The sequence below is a fragment of the Cervus canadensis genome, chromosome 20 (assembly GCF_019320065.1).
Source record: "Cervus canadensis isolate Bull #8, Minnesota chromosome 20, ASM1932006v1, whole genome shotgun sequence".
NCBI lineage: Eukaryota > Metazoa > Chordata > Mammalia > Artiodactyla > Cervidae > Cervus > Cervus canadensis.
Window position 1 is genome coordinate 32,243,300 of NC_057405.1, and position 24,168 is coordinate 32,267,467.

Sequence of the window (24,168 nt, forward strand, 5' to 3'; positions counted from 1 at the left end):
AGTATATAGACCTTGTCACATGATGGGAGGGGTAGCAATTTTCCATTATAAAGGGATAAGCTAACAGGAAAAGGGGAGTCACTGGGAGGCTATTTTCACCACGATCCCTCTTGTGACATGTATAAAACAGAGAGGAATCTCACAAATAATACCTTGGCTGAAAGAAGACATTCACAGAAGAGTAAACAGTATATTATGCTATTTTTATATTAAACCCCGTAACAGTCAAAACCAAGCTCTAAGTCAGAAATGAGAATACTGATTGGTTGTCTATTGTGGGAATGGAGCTGGGGAGGTTGACTGAGAATTGGGACAAGGAAGCTTTCTGTAGTGATGAAAATGTGCCATGAATTTCAGACTTTCTTCGTTGATATTAGTATTTCACGTCCAATAAACAAGTCTTATAAATATTTCTTCATTGTTCATATAATTAATTCTTTTCCATCAATTGGCTAGAACAGCAAACAATCAAATACCCTGTTTATTTCTTCTATTAGAAGTTTATCTTGTAATGAATTATTGCTTTTATCATGCTCTGAAAATTTTTCGCTACAATTTGCTTCTCAGTCTATTTATTTTGTTGTTCATCTTTATTGCTTTTCTTACAGCCCATCAGCTTTTGAGCATGAAATCTATAGAAAAGGGAGAAAGGACATAAGGAAATTTTCCCCCCAAATTTTGATGTAGCTTCTGCTAGAGGAAGTGAGTTAATGAATAAATCTGGGTCTGTACATAAGTTGAATGAACAGAAAATCAGCTTTTTCCTTTTACCACCAAACCAAAAAACATTAACTTTTTTTTATTCTTAAATATATAAAAATAAATAGACAGTACAGCGAACCCATTCTCCAGCCCCAAACATAAACAGGCCAATCTTGCCTCATCTATATTCCTAGCCCCAGTGCTATTAGAGATGGACCATCTTGTTAAACTTACTCTTCAAAAGTAATCCAGGATAGCATATGTGTTTCATTTGTTCCATCAATCAGATGAATCTGAAAAGAAAACACAACTATTACAAAATACCAAAGTAATTAATAACTTCTGGTCCTAAGAAGCAACTTTCTGTCTGATGAGATGACGAGATGGAGCAACACGTGCTACACATTCATACAGACCTTGGTTCTCATCTCTCGTAACTGCTATGTTGCCACATAACTGATGGCAAATGGTTTTCAATGACAGGTTGCAATGGTCCAGAACATATTTTATTGGTTGAAGAAACTCACAGATGATTTTCATTAGGCCAAAGGAAAAAAAAGAATAGCTTAAAACTGCTCATAGGATTTTCTTTTGTAACAAGTGTGCATTGTTATTACCAAGTGACCAGGATAGAATCTAAACGGAGTGGTAGGTGGTGTTTGGTTTGCCACTTCATTTGGTATGGATTCTCCCATTATTTCCATTTTTTTTTTTAATGTTTGGATAAGTAAGTCACATTTGTTTCTTTCACTTGGACATTTTTTCCAAGTCCTGACACAACAATGGATTCGATTCAATAACTACATGATTCCCACTAAATTTGTATTATTGAAGCATTTCACTTTTCATTATGACCCTGAAGGAAAAAACTCTCACTTAAAATTTAACAACTGTCACTACTTTTTAAGACTCCAGGAATAATACTGAGTTGTCTTTGGTCTTTAAGATCCTGATCCAGCATGTTTTGTTTGGCTTGACTTGCATATAAAACAAGCAAACACAGCCTCCTTGTATTCTGTGTCATCCCCAGGACTTGAGAATTCTCAGTATGGTCATTCAGACTGAGCACTTGTCTTGTGTCTTGGGTCTGTCTCACTGAAAACAGTTTAAAACGATTCATGCAATTTTAGTGTTGGGCTAGTCTAGTCCGGATCTCAAAATAATTTAACCAGTTACATTTTTTTCCTTCTTAAAATATCTGTTTGAGACTTTCTGCTTATTTTGCATTCTGTACATTTCTCTCTACATCTTATTAGGATCACAATTCTGAAAAACTGCTGTCATTAACAATGTTGAACACTTTATTGCCTTCCGTAACAACATGAGGAAAGAAGACATGGATCCTAACAAAATCAACTTCTTCCTCAAGATAAGCGGTTGCTGACTATCTGGAATGCTCTGGTGGACTTATAATTTCTCTCCTCTTTTAAAAACATTTATTAAAAAAATTATTTTTCATTGTGTGTAATTGCTTTACAGTGTTCTGTTAATTTCAGCTATACAATGAAGTGAATCAGCTATATGTATATATATATACCCCAGGACATAGAAGCAACCTATATGTCCATCAACAGATGAATGGATAAAGAAGATGTGATTCATACATATGATGGAATATTACTCAGCCATAAAAACAAAACTCAACAAAACAGGGTCATAAGATGGAGATGAGATGGACCTAGAGTCTGTCATACGGAGTGAAGTAAGTCAGAAAGAGAAAAGCAAATATCATATATTAACGCATAAATGTAGAATCTAGAAAAAATGGCACAGATGAACCTATTTGCAGGGCAGGAATAGAGACGCAGATGTAGAGAATGGACTGTGGACATAGACGGGAAGGGGAGGGTGGGGTGAACTGGGAGAGAAGGATTGATATACACACAATTTCTCTCTTCTTAACTTTCCTTTTCTTTCACTGCTTTTCCTTCTGAAAGCATTCTCACTCTAGTAAATATATCTATCTCTTAACGATGTTCCTTCTAAGAGATTTCTATTTCCTTGAGACCCAGCGGGAGAATTTGGCCATTCTGAGGCTCCTGCAGTCTTCTTTCTTTAACAATAGGTTTTTGGCTTGCAGTAGGATACTTAATTCCATTTTATTTAAATTTTGGCATAGTCCACAATTCATAACAATGTACACAATCTGAATTTAAGGTTTGCAAAAGTGCAATTCAAATACATTTTAATTGCTCCTACCTTGTATAGAACTATATAAATTGGTAATCAAACAACTTAAAAAAAATTGAGGTATGGTTGATTTGCAGTGTCAGGTTAGCTTCAGGTGTAAAGCAAGGTGGTTCAGTTATACATATATCATCTACTCTTTTTCAGCTTCTTTTCCTTTAGGTTATTACAAAATATTTATTATAGTTCCCTGTCCAGTAAGGAACAGTAGGTCCTTACTGGTTATCTATCAAGCAATTTCTATTTTACATACATTAACTTATTGATGGATATGTGTAGGAATTTTTATCACTGGGACCCTCTATTCTTCGGGTTATCTTACTGCTTTTAGACAATTTTGTGTGCAGACTCACTATGCCAATGTCAACGTTATAGGTTGTTTCTTCTGGAACTACTGTCAGGAAAGACGTTGAGTAACAACAACAGTAAAGCTTGTTGAGTAACAAGTTAATGCATTGCAGAAAGCACAGAATGCCACACAGACACTTCAGATGCACATGGTACTGCCACAGTTTTGCTCTATAAACACAAGGATTCTTATATAAACTCGTATTTGCATGATTCCCACAAAAAAAAAGAAAGAAACGTATAGAGTATTTAAAATTGTATATTCTGAATTATTTTATCTGTCCCTGACAAAACTCCCATTTGCGTAGGTATTGTAGTGAGCCAAATCGTCCACTAACAATTTTGCTTTGTGGGTCTGATAATTAAAAGAGATTTCTGCAGACTAGCTTCGGTCCATACATCATTTCTCCCACATGACCCACATATCTAGGGCTGAGCGGTTAGGGCACTTTCATGTTGCAGCCTCATCTCTGACCCTACACTTTGTATTACCGTTGGGTGAGTCAGCCTGGTGGACAACGGTGGGTTTCCTGGAAGTCATCTTTATACCTGGACACCTAGCAATAAATAACAATGCGAGAGGAGACCATAAGCTACATAAATATTAAATATACTCCATTAAACCAAAAATATATGCTTCCTTTGCTCAGCTCCCTTTATCTGTATCTCTCAAAAGCTGGGCCATTCTAAAATCCCTGATATCACAGGGCAAGTATGACAAAGGAAAAATGAGTAGAAAGAGACAATTGTCTTAACCAGTGAAACTATCTTACTTTGACATATTTTAGAAAAGCACATGACTAGGTGAACTCATTTCTAGGTTCTCTCCCAGGCCTTGGAAATGGTCCATTAAAAGTGAGGGGCTCTGACATTTTGTCAATTTTATAGTAAACCTGCTTCTGACCCCATCAGCAAATTACATCTGTAAATTACAGTTCATTGATTACTCTTGACGTGTTGCTGAGGACATTATATATACAATGAAGAAAAAACTCAGAATTAGAAACTTATTTAACTCATGATTTAATGGTTTTAGATCAATCATAACAATTAATCATATAATTACAAAATTATTTAATAATAAATGAACAGCAGTAACTAACACATGAGAAGCTCTTTTGCAGGCTGTATGATTTACACTTCAACACTATGAGACAGGTGTACTATTACAGGTATTATCATCCCTGTTTCAGAGATGAGGAAACAGAGGACGGAGAGGATACATGATTTGTTCACAGTCATATAGTTTTAGTGGAGGATCTGAAACAATTTCTATGAGGAATGCTATGGGACTTCTATGGAGGCTCAGTGGTAAAGAATTTGCCTGCCAATGCAGGAGATGTGGGTTTAATCCCCTGGAGTAGGAATTGGCAACCTACTCCAGTATTTCCAGTAATTCCATGGATAGAGGAACCTGGCAGGCTATAGTCTATAGCTTTGGGGTCCCAAAGAGTCAGACATGACTGAAGCGACCGAGTCCTCATGAGGAATTCTATGACAGGGACCCAAATGTCTTTTTGTCCAGGCAGGAAGGAGGCATGGGGAGAGGAGGGGGTATAGTTGTAATGAGACCAGTCGCTCACTCCCTAGGGACTGGTGAGACTGTCTTGAACTGGAAAGCTCAAGGCCATCTAAGGATCAGTAATCAGACCCAAGGGATTGTGGCCCCGTGCTAACACTGGCCCAGACTTTCTGATATTTCAAGAGAATACAAAAACATAAAAGTTTGTGTGTCACTATGTATAATCTCGAAATTGTAAAATACTGAATCCATTTAATTTATTTTTTGTTTGTTTCTGATCTCACTTTTTAATCAACACTAAGGCCTTTTAACATTTAGCTTCCTTCTTTCTTGAATGTTTCTGAAGACATTCAATTCCTAGGGCCCTTGGAATAATAGAATACACCTTCCTTTGTTTCAGTAGTTTAGGAATGATCACCACCCTCGCCCATGTCTTCATTTGTGCCAAAACAACAACCTATATAGAAGTGACGAGAATTTCACCATCTCTATTCAAAGACCTTACCAGGGTTTGTTCTTACCAGAAAGAACAAAACCAGGGATGACATGTCTTTATCAACAACTGCCAACTCAAAAACTCTTCTGTTTTGGGCAAATATATTAATCTGTGTACTTGCTGAGGCTGCCTTGGACTCTAGCCTCTGGAAATCAGAAGTGCTGATGAGGGGGGTCAGTGTCAAATGGCAGGTGGACCCGGCTGCCTGTTGCAGTTTATTGTTCTTGAATCAATTTTTAAAAATAAAAACAAGTGGGCCAAAAAAAAGGACTGTGCTTCTAGCGCTGCTCCAAGGCCAGGACTATTCAGCTACAGTTAGTTCTTTGCAAAATCGCAGTGTATAATCTGTATTCCTACACTCTTTTTTCCTTTGCTTCCCTTGTGGCTCAGCTGGTAAAGAATTTGCCTGCAACGCGGGAGACCTAGGTTTGATCTCTGGGTTGGGAAGATCCCTTGGAGAAGGGCAAGGCTACCCACTCCCATATTCTGGCCTGGAAAATTCCGTGGACTACAGTCCATGAGGTCACAAAGAGTCGGACACAACTGAGTGACTTTTGCTTTCACTTTCACTTTTTTCCTTTTACTGCTCAAAGTTTTGTAGGTTGCTTTCACTGCTCAGCATTTTGTTTTTCCTAGAGCAGTTGCTTAAATAAGTTGGTTTGTAAGATTCTCTGACTCAGAAGTGGAGCTTGACCTTTCTAATCAGGACGCTTTATGGTAGGGAACACAAGACAAGGTAACATACAGCAACATTCAACCGTTTACCACGGTAGATATGGTGCTATCTACCTGTAAAAAGTATTAATTTTCCCTCTGGTTACTCCTTATTGGTCAAGTATCAGATCAACCTTGGAGTAAAGAAATATAGAGGACATAAAATACTGATCAAAGGGGTGGGCTGGAGTGGGAGGCGGGAGGGAGCTTCAAGAGGCAGGGAACATATACACACCTGTGGCTGACTCATGTTGATGTATGGCAGAAACCAACACAATATTGTAAAGCAATTATCCTCCAATTGAAAACAAATAAATTAAAAATAAAAAAGAATCAGAAGACCTCTGATCTATTACCACTTCCAAAGAAGCATTTAGATATGCTACAGTTAAGTACAACTAAATATTAGTAATTATTAAAGTTAAACATTAGATTGTTCAAGTTTACTTTAAACTGAACTATTATAATAATTGATATAATAACTTTGTGTATAGAATACTGTTTGAAATCAAGTGGGTTATAGATAAGTAAATATGTTTTTGTTATATTTACTTTTTATGCAAATGGTACTGGTAATAAAATTTCATATGTATTTTTTCTACAAAAAAAATCAGTAATTAGCAGTCATAAACATTTCAGGCGCCAAGGCACCTGTCCCACTTTAATATCCACTGTATGAAATATGGAATTGTTTTCTAAAAGCACACAGCCAGATCATTCAATAGGATCCCCAACAACCTTTGCCCCAGTTATCTTGCAGCCCAGAAATCAACACTGTTAGCAGCAAACCTCAGAAATAAAAGCTTAGTATTCATACTATAAGAAGTGTAAGTCCCTGAAAGCACAGTGAACTCAGTAATGTGATTCTTTCCATTCACTTCATTTTATCTATTATTTTTTATTTTTGATTGTATGTTTCATACTTCCAGTGACCAAATGCTCGTGTCAAGTGATTGAAATTATTGGTCCCAGAAATTCCAGTGAGCTGGCTTTACTGACATCTGCCTGATTTTTGAGCTCATTGTATCTGTGTGTATCACTGGGGTTCACACACATACAGAAAGCCAGCTTTTCCAACATGGAAGACAGAGGGAGACTCACCTCCTGTCCACACGGCCTTGGACATTTGCATTCGGGTCTCTTCTGTTTCTTCAGAAACAGCCCAAGTGTGTGATTATGTACTTCTGGAGCCTCGCCAGCTCACTCAGGAGTTTCTGGCCCTCTGGTGTCTGTCCCCTAAGGCAGCAAACTCGATCGACTCAGAGAGCTGTTAATTAAGTGAATTATGTCTGGTCAGGAATTTATGAACAAAGAAAATAGGACTGGAAATGATAACTGTGCCCTCACAAAAGACTGAGTAAGCGATATGCAAATTAAACAAAAAACCCCAACCCAACCTTATAAAGAATCTCTTTATAAGGATTTTCCTTCTCCTCTGAGTTTAGTTTTTTGCTGTAACCCAATTTGACAGAATACACTTGTTCTTTAGTGAGATTGTTCTCATCCCAAATATGCTTATAATCTTGGGTAAAATGCAGAGAAGAGCTGAGAGGAATATAAACACTGTGTATTCTCTTTACAGAACCGTTGAAGGAAATGCTGTTTACTTGGAAATAGAGTTCCAGAAAGTATGTCTGCCATCTGTAGTCCAGATGATGGTGGCTGTGGTGATGAATTAAACATTTAGAAATAAAAGCTAGTGGTTGTTTCTGTTTTCGAGGATAAGGCAATTGAAATATTGTTTCATTACTCTTAATGCACAAAATAGCTAGAACTTGTTTATGCATTATATATTCATAACTTAGAAGACACTTAAAGAAAGACACAATGATTGTGGATTTTTGAGCGTGTGTCTTGGCACAATTTCTGCATAAGCTCTGATGCAGACGTAATATGCTAAGCCATGGAGACTGCTAGAAATTTGAAAGCACTCTCATTAGCACCATGACTTACTCTTTAATGAGGGCTCCTGCTCTAAGATTGATTGTTTCATATGCTGCCACTCACTAGCACGTATCAATCAGTTCACTGTGAATGTCCCCATTCTTGAAGCTATGAAAGGACATTTAGAAAGCTATCCATGATTTGTTACTAAGTGAGATGCAAAGAAAGCTAAATGGGTATGATTCCTGAGCACTGCCCTTCAAGAACAGGCTGTCTAAAAGGGACTTGTACAAGAACAGGGCAATGAATACAGTACATTCATAAAATATTCATAAAATCAAGGCACATAGAAGAGTTTTGGTTTTTTTTTTTTAAATAAAAAATCCTCTTTGCTTGGAGAAGGCAGAACAAGCAGAGTAATGGTCTTTGTCATCATGCTCAATCACGTCTGACTCTTTGCGACCCCAGGGACTGAGGCCTGTCAGTCTCCTCTGTCTATGGTATTATGTGACCCCAGCAAGAATATTGGAGTGGGTTGCCATTTCTTACTCCAGGGGATCTTCCCGATCCAGGATTCGAACCCGCTAACCGACATCTCTTGTGGCTCCTGCATTGGCAGGTGGATTCTTTACCACTGAACCAAGCCCGGAGTAATGGTAGAGGAATCATTATCTTTCATCCAAAGTCAAGAGACAATTCTGGTATTTAATGAGACTTCAAAGGCTGTTTGTAAAATCAAGAAGATTGGGAAGGAGATATACAAGCCAGAAAATGAACAACTGAAAGCAAGTTGGACTTGGGAGGTGGTGATGTGTAGAAATGGCCAGGATGCAGGGTAGCGGCAGGGGCTGGGGGCAGCCATGGTTGTAATGGGACCAATCATTCACTCCCCAAGAACTGGCAAATTGGAGAGATTGAATTGGAGAGCTCAAGGCCATTTAAGGGTCACTATTCAGACCCAAGGGGTTGTAGTCTTATGGTAATACTGGCCTAGACTTTCAGATTTTTCAAGAGAATATAAAAATATAAAAATGTGTGTGTGTGTGTGTGTGTGTGTGTGTGTGTGTGTATAAACTCTGAATTGTAAGACACTGGGAGGTGGTGAGCCAAATACAAGAATGTGAAATTGAAGCAGGCTGTCTATCTGTAACTCAAGATACTCTTTATGGCCCTATGGACTGCAGCATGCCAGGCTTCCCTGTCCTTCACTGTCTCTTGGAGTTCGCTCAAACTCATGTCCATTGAGTTGGTGATGTCATCCAACCATCATCCAACATCCATCTTCTGTTGCTCTCTTCTCCTCTTGCCCTCAGTCTTTCCCAGCGTTAGAGTCTTTTTCCAATGAGTCAGCTCTTTGAATCAGGTGGCCAAAGTATTAGAGCTTCAGCATCAGTCCTTCTAATGAATATTCAAGGTTGATTTCCTTTAGGATTGACTGATTTGATCTCCTAGCTATCCAAGTGACACTCAAGAGTCTTCTCCAGAACCACAATTTGAAAGCATCAATTCTTCAGTGCTCAGCCTTTTTTTTTGGTCCAACTCTCACATCTGTACATGACTACTGGACAAACCATAGCTTTGACTATATGGACCTTTGTTGGCAAAGTGATGTCTCTGCTTTTAAATACAATGTGTAGGTTTGTCAGACCTCTAGGTAACTAATAAGGACCTAATGTATAGCAGAGGGAACTCTATATAATATTCTGTAATAACCTATATGGGAAAAGAATCTAAAAGGGAGGGCAGGATATGTGTATATGTATAACTGATTCATTTTGCTGTACATATGAAATTAACACATCATTGTAAATCAGCTATATTCCAATAAAAATTTTTTAAAGAAAGAAATAAAATTTGGAAAGTAAGAAGAGAAAGGAGATAAGTAAATGCAGGAAGGGGATAGGAAGCATTACTGCTCAGTTCCATTGGTCCCTGAGATGGGTCTGGAGCTCTGAAATGATGATTAAATTCTCATCCAATTCCTGAATAAATGCTTCTAATATCAGGCAACTGAGAAGTAAATTGAAATGACATTATTAGAAATAAGTGTCTATGTATAATTTGCAGTCTCTTTGCCTGAAAGGAGATTTCATCATCTGTATTCATTGCTTTTGAGACTACTAAACTGAATCTGATATTTCTTCATGTTAAATTGAAGGCTGTAGTTATCAAAATGCTGACAGGTTGAGTTATTGGCTATTTTCAGGGCCCATGAAAAGAGTCTGCCATTAATAACATTCACTGTGTACATTGGTAGCAGAGAATTACTTAGAGCTATCAAATGTGTTATTACAACTTATCCTGTATGCCCTAAAGAAGACATTTTTGACTTGTGGGGGGAAAAAGGATATTTTCAGGGAGTTGACAAATGACAAAATAGCATGGCCTATAAGAGGGGGAAAAATGTAGTAATGCAATTCTATAATAACTCAGTTAGAATCTGCCACTCCTTTTTCGGTTGTTGTTTTTCAACAAGGTTTACAATGCTCATCTCTCTTGTTCTCTCCCTCTCTCTCTCACACACACACACAATGAGATGAAACCAGAAAACAAGAAGTCAGATGAAGAAATTTGTTTAAAATGTTGATTTATCATGTGGGCTTAAAACTCCCTACCAAAAAAATTTGACCATTTCCTTTATTTTCTACTAAAAATATCACAACTGTCAGTTTAAGTATACAATCGTGTATTATATGCCCTTAATGCACATTAAAAAGAGAGAGAGAGAAAAGAAAATCTTTTTAAAAGTTCTGATTTTAAATACAAAAGCAATGGTGTAGGGATAAACATGGGATTATAGCTACAAGGTATGGGTAGCCTTATTTGGCAAATAAGGCTCTCACTCTTCCTTTTCAGGGTGTGATCGCCTGCATAAATAGTTCTCAAGCCTTTTGTATATTTCAGCCCAAGAACTATTTTCACAGATTCTCTATGGACTATTACCGACACACCCTTCATATCCAATGGCTACACGGACATAACCGTATTCCGTACTCCCACAATACAGAAACACACATGCACAACCCAAGAATGAGTGGAGAAATGACGATGCCTTTTGATGCCTCTCATCCATATGATTGACATACATGTTATAATTCCTGTGTCCCATGTACCCTGCTGGGCACTAGGAGAGACCCAGGAATAATATACCCAATTCCTGTCCTCAGCAAGGCATCTTTAAGTAACTGGTGAGAGACATTAAAAAAAAATGGCAAATCACAATATAGTAAGGGAAGTAATTTTGTCATAAAGATATGGAGCACAGTGCTGTGGAATTCCCAGAATGGAGAGATCCACCCTTCCCAAAGTCAGGGAAGACTTCACAGAGAGATGGACCCTTAAAGACATAGGATTTCACCAGACAAGAAAGAGGTCTTGAATGAATAAAGTTCAGTTAATTCTAAAAAGTAAATGCTCTAGAAACACAATCAAAGCTTTTCCCCACGCGGAATCTGCAGCAGGATGGCGGTGCTGCTGCGGGCAGGCTGGTACCCTGCCCGCGGAGATGGTCTGCAGCGGTGCCGCTACCAGCCGAGCGGAGAGCGGACCCTGTCCAAGTTCTGTGCCTCAGGAAACAGAAAAGGCTTTCTCTCCAACTGGCTCGGTAATATCAAACAGGAATTAGCCGAAAAGAAAGAAATGAACGAAAGTATTAAAGAAAAAAAAAAGTTCTGAGATGAGGCCAGGAAGCCAGGAGGAGATACAGAACCATCGAATCAGAAACTCTAAAAACAAGAGAGGCGACCAGGAAAGAAACTGGAGGCGATCACGGGCTCTGGGAAGGTGAGCCTTGACGAAGTCATTCAAAGTGATCTTGGCCGGAAAATCAAGGAGGGTGTGGAAGAAGCAGCCAAGACCACCGAGCCGTCAGCCAACTTGTTGTCCAAAGCCGGGGAGAAGCTCGACTGGACCGCTGCCTTCAAGGCCCCCTGCCAGGGCGTGGAGTCTAGAAGGAGATGGACCAGAGCATCCCGGGGCAGACCGGGCCTACCTGCGGCTGGAGAGAAATTCAAGGAAGAGAAATTTGTTTGAGGCCAAGGAGGAGGCGCTGGGGATCGCTGTACATGGACTCCAAGTGGGACCAGCAGTGGAAGGACTTCAGGGACAGCGACCCGGTGCTCCATCGGTTCTTCAAGGTGAAGATGAAGTGTGCCAAGAGCAACAACGCCTTAGGCTGGGCGTCCCTGCGTGCTGACAGTCAAGATCCAGGACTTGGTGACAGTCAAGCTCACAGCAAAATGATGGATGCAGAGGCCTGGCTAATCACCACCTTCCAGGCCCAGTCGGTGATGGTGATCAAGAATCCCAGAGGCAAGATGGTTGAGAGCGACCTGGACAAGGTACTGCTAAATGTTGTACGTGTGGGTGCTCTGCCCAGACCAGGATGAGCTGAAACCCTCTGTCACCTGGTGGTTCCCGGACATCTCGGCCTCCAGCACAGAGCAGCTCCTTTGAGCAGGGACCTCCGGGGCTGACCCTCACTGAGGACACGTGGGGGACTGGTGTCCACCTGCAGCAACCAGATCTCTGGGGACAGGACCGTCAGCTCTGTCGCTGCCCTACCAGGCCGGCTGCAACACCAGCTGAATGGGGCAGGGAGGGGACGGTCTGCACTGCCGCCCTGCCCCCCGGCAGGCTGGTCCCGGGAGGGCCATAGGCACACAAACCAGCCAGAGCCCAGAGGCCCCCAGCCCTGAGACGCCCTCCCAGGGCAGGGCTGTGGGGGCTGGGCCCATTGGCCACATCAGCCAAGCTGTTTTAGCTCCTTTTTTTTTTTTAAACAGTGCCCTGGTTATCCTGTATATAACTCAGATTTGGAAATAATAAAACACCAAAATGCAAGAGAGCAAAAAAAAAAAAAAAAAAAAATCTTTTCCTGATACCGGGATGCAGAGCACACAAAAGACCTTTCCAGAACCCTGAGCCTTCCTGCTGAAATCTTGGGTTCTTTCCGCAGCGGAACTTAGATTCTTCCTTCCAGTACATTTGTGTGATGGTCTTGTTGGAGTCACAGATCAGTTCACAGTATATGAAGGTGAGGATGGAGTTTCCTCAAAAGGAGAAGCAACTCCTGGAATCAGTCATCTTGGGAAACAGTCAGGCCTGGGATAAGAAATAAGGATTTTGTAAGGCACTTAGGAGAGAAAGTTTTCCTTCTCTCTGGGGCTGAGGGTCTAGGGCAGGGATATTCCTGGAGGTTTTCTGATATTGGGATGAGGGTAGGGCCTCGCTGATGGTTCAGAGGGTAAAGAATCTGCCTGCAATGCAGGAGACCTGGGTTTGATCCCTGGGTCTGGAGGATCCCCTGGAAAAGGGAATGGCTCCCAACTCCAGTATTCTTGCTGGAGAATTCCATGGACAGAGGAAAGAGCCTTCCAGGCTGCAGTCCATGGGCTCACAAAGAGTTGGACCCAACACACACAAGTAAAACTAAGACCCTCAGCACCAGAAGTAGCCTCTGTCGCTGGCCTGCCTTCTCAATCTCAGTGAGTCACAAGCTGCAATTTCATGCTGCAGACGGAAATTTTCCACAAGGGTTACTCGGTAGGAAACACGTCATTCTGTCTGCACGGTTGTCATCAGGTCCTGTTGTGTAACAGCTAGGCTGCAACATTAGCTGCAGTAACAAGCAGCCCAAGAACCTCCATGGCATGAAACGGGGAATGTTTGCTTCTTGTTTATCTACATGTTTAATGCAGGCGTGTGCATTGCATGGCCTCTGCTTAAAGCTGTTCTCTTTTCACGCCCTTAAAACTTCCCCCCAGCAGTGGTGGATGTGACTTCTGCTGGTCCAAAGTGATGCCACACATGAGCAAAGGCAGCAGAATGATGGTGGCCACGGACCCCAACCCCATATTCCAAAGGAAATCTCTCGAGTCCTTGGATGAAGGGTATACAGTTTTAATTAGGAAAATGATGATCAAATTTGAAATGTACTGAGCAGGCAGTTAACTTTCCTGACAAAATAACTCTGTAACAATGGTCTGGTCGTAGGAAGGCGAAGGAAGAGAGATGATGGAATAAGCAGAGAACAGAGGATGAGTGAAGCTTGAGAAGCAAATAGAGACATAAGAGAAATGAAGGCAAGAAGGAGATTCATGACAGTGAGTATTGCCCATGGCCTTGGTACAGCTTTCTCCTCCTCTTCCGATGCTCCATGGTTGTTCAGTTCTCTAGGTTCTGACTACTTAATTGAACCAAGATCTGTAGGTAAGAAGACCTACAGAGACCTGTAGGTAAGAAGAGGCAGAAGGGAAAAGCAGGAAGATGTGGGTACAGTAAGTCTCCTACATGTGAACCTTTAAGTTGCTGACTTTCAAAGATGCGAATGTGCGTCTGGTTCTAGCAAGAAACCAGAACCCGTGTCATCAGTGTCAGGCGTGAGTGAAACGGCAGCTCGCCCTCCGTCTCCTGTTGCTGACGATCCTTCACTCTCCCATCTCCCACCTCCTCTCCCGCCTCTGTTCCGTAGCTTTCTTGCCCGTTCACTGGATGCCAGCCCCTGTGTGCCAGCTATTGTACTTACTACTGTACTTTTCAAGGTACTGTACTATAAGACTAAAGATGTTTTCTTTCCTTTTGTTTTTTATGTATTGTGTGAAAAGTAATATAAATCTATTACAGCACAGTACTATAGTGTGTATGTAATATGCATTGTGTACATAATGTGTATATATGTGCATATTGTGATTGTGTTAGTTGGGTACCTATGGTAACTTTGTTGGACTTATGAACAAACTGGATCTAACAGACATGCACTCAGAATGGAACTCGTTCATATCGCAGGGTCGGGGGGAAGTTGACTCAAAGATGCCTGAGTGTGGACTCTCCAAGATGGGTAACTGGAGAAAGATGAAGGAACAGAAAGGGGCCAAGGAAAATGGAAGTGGCCACGGAGAGTCTAAAATTCAGAATCTGCTTAAGCCGGGAAGACACTGCAGCTGATGAAACTGCTCATCTTCTTGAAATATCAGATTCTTCCTCTGCTGCCCTCTGCCTGACGATGATGCTGAAGTTCACCCTCCTGAGACTGTCTTCTGGGAAGAAGATTACTAATAGGTTGGGAACTGGTCATCCCAGAATAAATCCATGGAGCCCTTGGCCTTGTGGTTTGGGGTTTGAGGATTGCCCTGAATAAGGCAGTCTGGTCATCCTCCAAGGGCAGCCCGCTTCGTCCATCATTAGACACGCCCAGTTGTACTACCTCCATGAGGACCAAGGCTTTGGAGAACTGGCCGGAACTGCTGGGTAGAGGTGGGATGACTGTATTCCAGAGAAAACCTTGCTGTGATCCATGAGAAATCACTAAAGTTTGTTTAAAAAGTAAGAAAAAATTGAAAATAAAGCTTTTACAGCTTCACAAACCTGGTGTTAAAAATATCATTTTAATGCTACAGAGCTGCTTTCTGTAGCACTTTGCTAGCAGAGACCATCAGATTAATAGGCATCTCTATGAAATGTCAAACTGTCTTTTCATATAAAAACCATTAAATTGTTTAATTGAAATCCATTGCAAGAGAGGTTCTGAATTCTCAAAGAGAGGACATGTATTTGCCTAGGAAAGTAACAAGACACTCCTCATGATCTGTTAAGGCCTTGAAGGGGCAGTTGGATTTTGCTCACATAATAGACTCAATTTATCATCTTCTTTCATGACTTAATTGTGGAATTGTTTTTTTTTAATTTACATGAAATAGAAATAGTTTTCCACTCATTGCTCTGTTGAGTATCTCCTCTGTCCTGAAATTAATACTTGCCTTTTCTTCCTCCATCTACAAATATGGTATTTCCTTGGAAGTGGTCATATTTTACAAAGGGCAGCCACAAACCTAATCAATACCTTTGTGTGGCAAAAAGGCAGAAGGGCTCATTCATAGACAACAAATGGATGGTTGCCGGGGTGGGGAGTGCAGGGGAGATTGAAATGGGTGAAAGGGTTTTAAGGTACAAACTTCCAGTTGTAAAGTCAGTCAGCCCAGGGGATATAATGTACAGTATGGTGACTATAGCTGATACAGTGAAAGTTGCTAAGAGAGTAGATCTTAAAAGTTCTCATCACAAGAAAAAAAATTTATAGCTAAGGCAGATATTAACTAGACTGATTGTGGTGCTCATTTCACAAGATATGTAAGTGTTACATCCTTACATTTTACACCTGAAACTAACATAATGATATATGTCAATTATAGCTCAATTAAAAAAAAAAAGACCCAACCCAATGGGTGCCCAGCTTGGTAAGTCCCAGTGTCTGAGAGAAATAGAGGGCAACCCTGCCTCTGGGAAGATCTCTGCTCCAGGCTGCATGGTTTGGTGAGCAGAGTATTGGCTTGATTTCATTCTCACACATCCTTCAGGCAGGCACTTTGTGAAATGCACAAACTGCACAGCCCTGAATATTCATTGGAAGGACTGATGCTGAAGCTCCAATACTTTGGCCACCTGATTCAAAGAGCCAGCCCGTTGGAAAAGACCCTGATACTGGGAGAGATTGAGGGCGGAGGAAAAGAGGGCAATAGAAGATGAGATGTTTGGATGGCATCATCGACTAAAAGGCCATGAGTTTGAGCAAACTCTGGGAGATGGTGAAGGACAGAGAAGCCTGGTGTATACAGTCCATGGGGTCGCAAAGAATCAGACACAACTGAGCAACTGAATAACAAAAACAGCAATACATGTCAGTTCTTACATGTTCTTATGCGATGTGTCTCCTTAGCTACATTTGACCAGTCCAAGGGTGGCTTCTTATATAAGCCAGGCCAATCAGAGCTCTTCAGTGGGATTTTTTTCTGACTAGATCCAAGAGAGTCAGACCTTCTTTGTTGGCAAAAGTCAAATGATGAATTTTGTAAAATACTGGTGACTAGGGTTCCTACCATTTGAAAAAAACCATTGGCAGTGAAAAAAGAATGGAGCCAGTGCACAAGAAAACAAAGGCAAGAGATGACAAACACTCAATGAGCACAGAAGTTCCTGGGTCCAGCGGCTCCTGAGACCAGTGGCATCCTTGTCCTTCTCGTGGTGGGTGGTCTGGCTGTTCAGCCCTCACCTGGATTCCACGAGTCAGAGACATCCTTTTTGCGTCACCTTCTTTGAGTCGGGTTTGCACCATGGCAACTTGAGAGTCATGAAAAAATGCAGCGATGGTGCAAAGAGAGCCGTATATCCCGGCAGCCAGTCGTGGCTCCAGCGCCCATCTGTGACCAGCTCCCGTAACCTATGCACAGACAGGTTTGTGTTTGTTACATGATCAGGAGCCAACAAGCCCCCATTTCTCACAATGTGACCTGATCCCAGACTCTAGACCTCAGTTTCCACATCTGCAAAGTGGAAAATTCAAGAATTTCTGCTTCATAGTGTTTTTGTGAGGATTAAATGAAGGAATGCATGTAAATATTTAGGACAGTGCCTGGCATCCAGTGCTCAGTAAATGTTAGATCTGATTACTACTGTTTTTCTTATTTCCAGGTCAAATGAGGCTTGACATAGGATAGGCGCTAGTAAGAGTTGCAATGGGTGTGACAATCTCATTTTAGCCTTAACTCCATCGCTAATGTTCTGTGACCTTAGGAAAATTATTTATATTTTTGAATCTCAGTTTTCTTATCTGTAAATGGGAAAAAAATATTTTTGACAGGTTAATTAAAAGCTAACACAAAATGATGTGTATAAGCAAATGTCATGAACTCAAACTCTATCCAATTATAAAAGATGAAAGATTAGAAAAGTGAATTTAAGTATGCTTCTATATGGTGATGCTAATATATCAATATTTTAGCAGCTAAAAAAGAAGGGAAACCACGACAGCGAATAATAAAAATATTTTCTTGAATTGTTTCATAAGAAAGGGAGAACTTGTAAACTGATATTCTTCTATTGAATGCAATAGGCACCATATGTCCTAAAAAAAAGAGACTTTTTCTCCATGGGGATCAATAAAACTATTTTCATTTTGATTGGGAAATATGTGTTTTTTAAACATTCTTATTTTTCTTAAATTGGCCCTCATGCACAAATTTTGCTTTCCCCTCATGAAGACTGTCTAAGAATTTTGATAGTGTCCCAAGCTTAATCTGGGAAAACAACAATTTTAAAATTTCAAATCAAATCTTGGCATAATGTTTAAAACATTAGCCTGCCTCCAACAAAAGAAGCTTTAGATCAAACCATCTGTTTTCTTAGCATGCTAGCCTTTGGTAAGTGGAGATTTTGAAAATAAAACTGAATATAATCATCTTTGGACCATTTCAGTGAGAGAGGGTAGCTCCACCAAAAAAAAAGAAAAAAAAAGCTCTATTGCTTTTTCTAGCAAGTTTGCAGATTTGATTAAAGAAGATGTTTAGCAGAATAAATTCAAGTTGAAGAATTAAAAATATGAGAAAATATAAAAACAGGCAAGTTCTTATATGTGCAAGTTGAGCACAGTGCTACAACATCTCCTTTCTCTTTTAATTTAGAACATCGCCATTTGATGCTTTCAAACTGTGGTGCTGGAGGTCTCTTGATAGTCTTTTGGACAACAAGGAGGCCAAACCAGTCAATCCTAAAGGAAATAAACCCTGAATATTCATTGGAAGGACTGATGCTGAAGCTGAAGCTACAATACTTTGGCCACTTGATGTGAAGAACTGACTCACTGGAAAATACCTTGATGCTGAGGAAGATTGAGGGCAGGAGGAGAAGGAGTGACAAAGGATGAGATGGTTGGATGGCATCATCAACTCAATGGACATGAGTTTGAGCAAACTCCAGGAGATAGTGAAGGGCAGGGAAGCCTGGTGTGCTGCAGTTCGAGGGGTCGCAAAGAGTCAGACACGACTGACTGAACAACAGCAATCTGTTCTCTGTCACAGCCTCCTCCCCTCTTAACCTGAACATTTGCAAGAAAGGAATGGAGGGAATTAGAGAGAGTCCAGGTGTCTGACTCACCTATTTTCCAGCCTGGCCATAGACCTGATCAGAATAGCTTCTTGGTGATGTGGCTGCAAGACTGTGGTGGACACCCTCCAGGCCGGACTGCCTTCCAGCAGCACTTTCCCTTGCTTCCTTGGTAGCAAAATCTCTGTTTTGATCAGTTTCCAGTATGCCTAACCCTAGAACATAACTCAGGATTGGAGTGCATGCGTACTAAGTTGCTTCAGTTCTGTCTCTTTGTGACTCCATGGAATGTAGCCCGTCAGGCTCCTCTGTCCATGGGATTCTCCTGGCAAAAATACTGGAGGGAGTGGCCAAGCCCTCCTCCAGGGGATCTTCCTGACCCACGGATGGAACCCGAGTCTTTTACGTCTCCTGCATTGGCAGCCATGTTCTTTACCACTAGTGCCACCTGAGAAGCCCATAACTGAGGATTGATCTCTATCAATTCTTTGCCCCTAGAGGTGGCAGAATGACCCAGTCTTGGCCAATGTGATTCCTGAGGATCTGCTGGGGACTCAGAGAGTTTCCTTCCAGACAGAAGGGGAAGGGCCCATGAGTCCACCCCTTTGCCCTCCCCTCGATGTCCTTCTTTGAACACTTTTTTGAGGATATGATGCTTGGAACCATGTGGTACCTTTGGGAACCACGATGAGAAGACAAGCCCAGCAGAGAGACTGATGTAGTATCTCAACTGTATGGCTGACTCACTCTTGAAACTCCTACCCCTAGACTTCTTGTTACATGAGTAACTAAGTGACTTTACTGGTTAAAATGTGGTTAGGTGTTTTGTTATTTGTGAGGATGCATGCAGGCTAAATCAATTTAGTTGTGTCTGACTCTTTGCGACCCTATGGAGCATCCTCTGTCCATGGGATTCTCCAGGCAAGAATACTGGAGTGGGTTGCCATTTCCTTCTCCAGGGGATCTTCCCAACCCAGGGATGGCACCCACTTCTCTTAGGTCTCCTGAATGGGTAGGTGGGTTCTTTACCACTGGCGCCAACTGGGAAGTCTCCTTTAAGGAAATACTTGTAAGGAAAATCACCCTAATTGAGAATAGGGTCTTCCACAAAGAATTTTACCTGCAATGTTCCCTCCTGCCTGCCCACTTCATGTTGATATATATTTAGAACCACAGAACATCAGAGCTGAAAGTCACTCTAAACTTCTGATTAATAGGTGGTAAAGGAAGTTCAGACATGATTCTACTTGACTGAAGTGATGAGTCTTGTTAGTAGTGTAAATGCCTATGGAAAAGGAGAAAGTCACACCTGACATTTGAACTTTGGTGTGACTGACTCTAGCCAAATCACCTCCTAAAAACAGATTTGCGTGTGGACAAAGCACATGAAGCTCCAGGAAACTTAGGAGGTCATCTTTAAGGAGAAAGGTACAGAAAGGGGAATTGGAGGTTCTTGATCAATATCTTTGTTTTTATTATTCTTTAAATTTTATATTGGAGTATAGTTGATGGTGTGGGTCAGATGGTAAAGAACCTGCCTGCAGTGTAGGTGGCCTGGGTTTGATCCTTAGGTTGGGAAGATCCCCTGGAGAAGGGAATGGCAACCCACTCCAGTATTCTTTCCTGGAGAATTCCATGGACAGAGGAGCCTGGTGGGCTACAGTTCATGGGGTCACAAAGAGTTGGACATGACTGAGCAACTAACACACACACATACACGTATTTGATTAACAATGTGTTCATTTCACATGTACAGCAAAGTGATTTGGTGTCTTTTCAGATACATGTTCAGATACACGTGTCTGTTCTTTTTCAAATTCGTTCCCATTTTTTTAAGGCCAGGTCTGAAGTAAGTTTTTCCACAAATGTCATGTGAGATGGAAAATGCATACTTACAAATTGCTTCCCAAACAAGCATGGTAAACATTTCCTCCAGAAGGCGTGGGACCTTTGACCTCCTCATTCCTGAGCTGCTAGGCCCTCTCTGGGTACTGGAAGCTCTGGCAATGGGGAGGTCACTAGGTCCCTAGAACCTCAGGAAGAGATTTACAAAACAAACCACGGATATGAAATAAATGCTGTTAAGAGGGGTATCAGAGGCCAGTTTCAAAAGCTGCAAATATTTCCTGAACTTCTGCCATCTGATTCTGCAAGAGTCATGTAGATACAACCCAACTATCCAATTTGTTGCAGTGGTTGGTTTATAAGACTTTTTTTGAAATATTGATAACCCCTTCTATTTTCCCCTCAAACTTTTATCAAACTCAAGCAGATTTTTGTCAGAGAAAACATATTCTCGTAACTTAATTGATAAAAGCAATACATGTATACATCCCTACCTGTCCTCTGTATGGCCTAGCTCTGGCTCTATTTAGCAAAGCAAGTGAAACATAATAGATGCTCAGTAAATATTTATGTGCTAGATGTATGAAGAAATGCAGGAAACTTACAAATACTGACAAACAGAATTTGAGAGACACACACTCTTTACACATGCATTTGTACATTTGTACACAGTCAAATCTTATTCCATAAATATATTTTCTATTTATGTTTTGAGTTGTCTGTTTCTTTTGCTATAGAAGGGGAAGCGGATGAGACTTGTTATTTCCTGAAAATTGGATCTGGGGAAGTTTTTAACGATATTATCCTCCATTATAAAAAGGGACAGAAGGGAGACAAGCTGCTTCCACAAGTTTACACATCGCTGGAAACAAATCTAAGCTTTCTAACTGCCACTAAAAAATTCCTCCACTCTGCTATGTAGGTCAGTCTAAGACAGTTGATAAAGCTTTATAGTCCAACTAGAATGATTTAAAAAACTGAAAGAACCCAAGTAAGTAAATAATAAATGTTCACCTTCATTTGCTATTACACAGGGTAAACATGAGTCATGACATAATTTCTTTGCTCAATGGAAGAGGGATTTATGCCTTTATGTTGTCAAGCTTGTTCCAGGGGCTGTTGGAGTTGAGTTTGCAGCTCTGGAAGTAAATGAGGAGTCTGTCATTGAGACTCCCTGGAAAGCCCTCATTAGCAACATAATTTAGCAAATACGACGTTGACATCACTGTGCCAGTCCCAGGTTGGCATATACGCCATTCCAGTAAATCACCTCCTGCACATCCTCTGCATGATCAGGTCTGGGACTGTTACTCAGAGACTCTAGAGGGAAAGAATTTAGAGTTTAAAGTTTCACCTGGCAGATTATTATAAAATGTTATTACAACCGCCTACAGGGAGCCAGAAAGGGACGCAACAGGACTTGAGTTCAAATTACAGTCAATTTCTGATCATGGACCTCCACGTTATTTGCATACTGGATTATCATTACCTTTGGCAGAATTGTCCTTGGGGAAAACAAAGCAGAGAAATAAGGACTGTTTGTCTTAAGTTCCAGTTTGCCATCTAGTCATTTTTTCAACAAATACATATGAAGCACGTATTAGATGCCAAGCATTGTCTCAGTGTGGTGATCCCGCAGACAACAAAACAGAGCTCCTGCTCTCATGGGTCCTAGTTTATTAGGCAGATGCAATAAATAAATTAATAAATTATTAATACATAATATGATACTGGATCACCATAAATGCTATGATAAAAGACAAAGAAGGATGAGCTGATGGGAGTAACATTCTAGGTAGAGCTCTCTATAGGAGAGAAGGGAGTGAATTGAGGGGCCAGCCTTGGGCTGTCCAGAGGCAAAAGCTCCAGGCAGTGGGAAAAGCAGGTGCAAGGGATCCAGGGCAGGCTTGCACAAGAGCAGATGCAGGCAGGGGATGTGCGAAGACCAGCCAGTGTGTCAAGCAGAGTGAGCGAGGGATTGAGTGTGTGAATTGTGTCAGAGAGACACCCAGGAGAACAATCACATGGGGCATGGAGACCCCAGGGAGGACTTTGGCTTGGTCAGTGCATTTAGAGTGTTGTCACAAAAGAGTATCAGAATCCACATTGCCATTTAAAAGGATCCTCTGGCTGTAGTTTAACACACACACTACACTATCTGTGTGCTGAGTCTGGGAGGGACATAGAAATAGAAACGGGAAAACCACATAAGATTACAGAAATCCTCCCCAGAGATGACTGGTTTGGACCAGAAAGGATTTCTGGCTGGGTTGAATACAGGATGGGAAAAAGAGAAAAATGAAGGAGAACTCTGGTAAAGAGCCTCATCACCTGAGTAGGATGACAGTTATTCTCATTTGGGGGGATTATGAGTTATTCTCATTTCCAGTGCCCCCATCTCCACCCTGTGAATACCAAAATCCAAGGATGCTCAAATTCCTCACGTAAAACAGCATGCTATTTGCATATAAGCTACACATATCCTTCTGTATACTTTAAAACATCTCTAGGTTACTTGAAATACCTAATATAATGTAAATGCTATGCAAGTAGTTACCAGAGTGTGACAAATTCAAGTTTTGCTTTTTGGAACTTTCTGGATTTTTTTCTGAATACTTTCAATCTGTGGCTGGTTATATCCACAGAGGCAAACTCCAAGTTTAGAGGGCTAACTGTCTTTATTAAGCTGGGCAAGATTGTGAGAGAAGCCGGTTTGAGTGAATGTGAGCAGGTAATCCAGAGGCCAATCATAGACTGACGAAGTGTGAAATCTTTGGGGGAGCCCTCTTAATGAAGGTGATTATGATGGCAGTAAGACACTTTGGACACTGCTCCTGTACAAAAGACGTCAAGAGGGAAAAGGCCCAGTAAGTTTATCTCACAGTGTGTGGTGCTGGGAGCCCCAGCTGCTATCAGAGGCTCAGACAACTGTTAGTGCTGCTGCTTCGTTGAAGTGCCAGTGACTGGGGGATACACATGTGCTCAGCCTTCTGCAATAGTAGAGCACCCAGGAGGGGGCACCAGAGGCAGACAAGGCGACTGGCAGGCCTTCTGGCAGGCCTTCTAGCAGCCCAAGAATACCGAGACCAACTGTGTGGTTTGGGAGACTGGAAAGGAAACCAACCCAGAGAATCCCACACACTGAATCCTGTCTTATTCCTACTTAACAATGTACACTTTCCTCATCTTGCTATTCATGTCCTACTGCAGCCACCGAAAACACTGCTGTGGTTAGAAAATCCAATTGGAAAGATGAACTTGGATATCCATGGTGAAACACGGTGAAACATGGATGAAACATGGTGAAACATGGGTGAAGTATAGATGAAACATGGGTGAAACATGGATAAAACATGGTGAAACATGGATGAAACATGGTGAAACATGGTGAAACATGAAAGATGGGTGAATCATAGATGAAACATGGGAAAACATGGGTGAAACATGGATGAAACATGGTGAAACATGGATGAAACATGGGTGAAACATGGGTGAAACATGGGTGAAACATAGTGAAACATGGGTGAAACATGGATGAACCGTGAAGCATGGGTGAAGCATAGATGAAACATGGCAAAACATGGGTGAAACATGG

The 24,168-nt window shown here is 41.2% G+C and overlaps 1 pseudogene; it reads left to right on the forward strand.

Annotated features, from left to right (window-relative positions):
• The first annotated feature begins 11,315 nt into the window (after positions 1 to 11,315).
• LOC122422706 overlaps positions 11,316 to 24,168 on the forward strand; it is a 47,961-nt pseudogene continuing 35,108 nt past the window's right edge.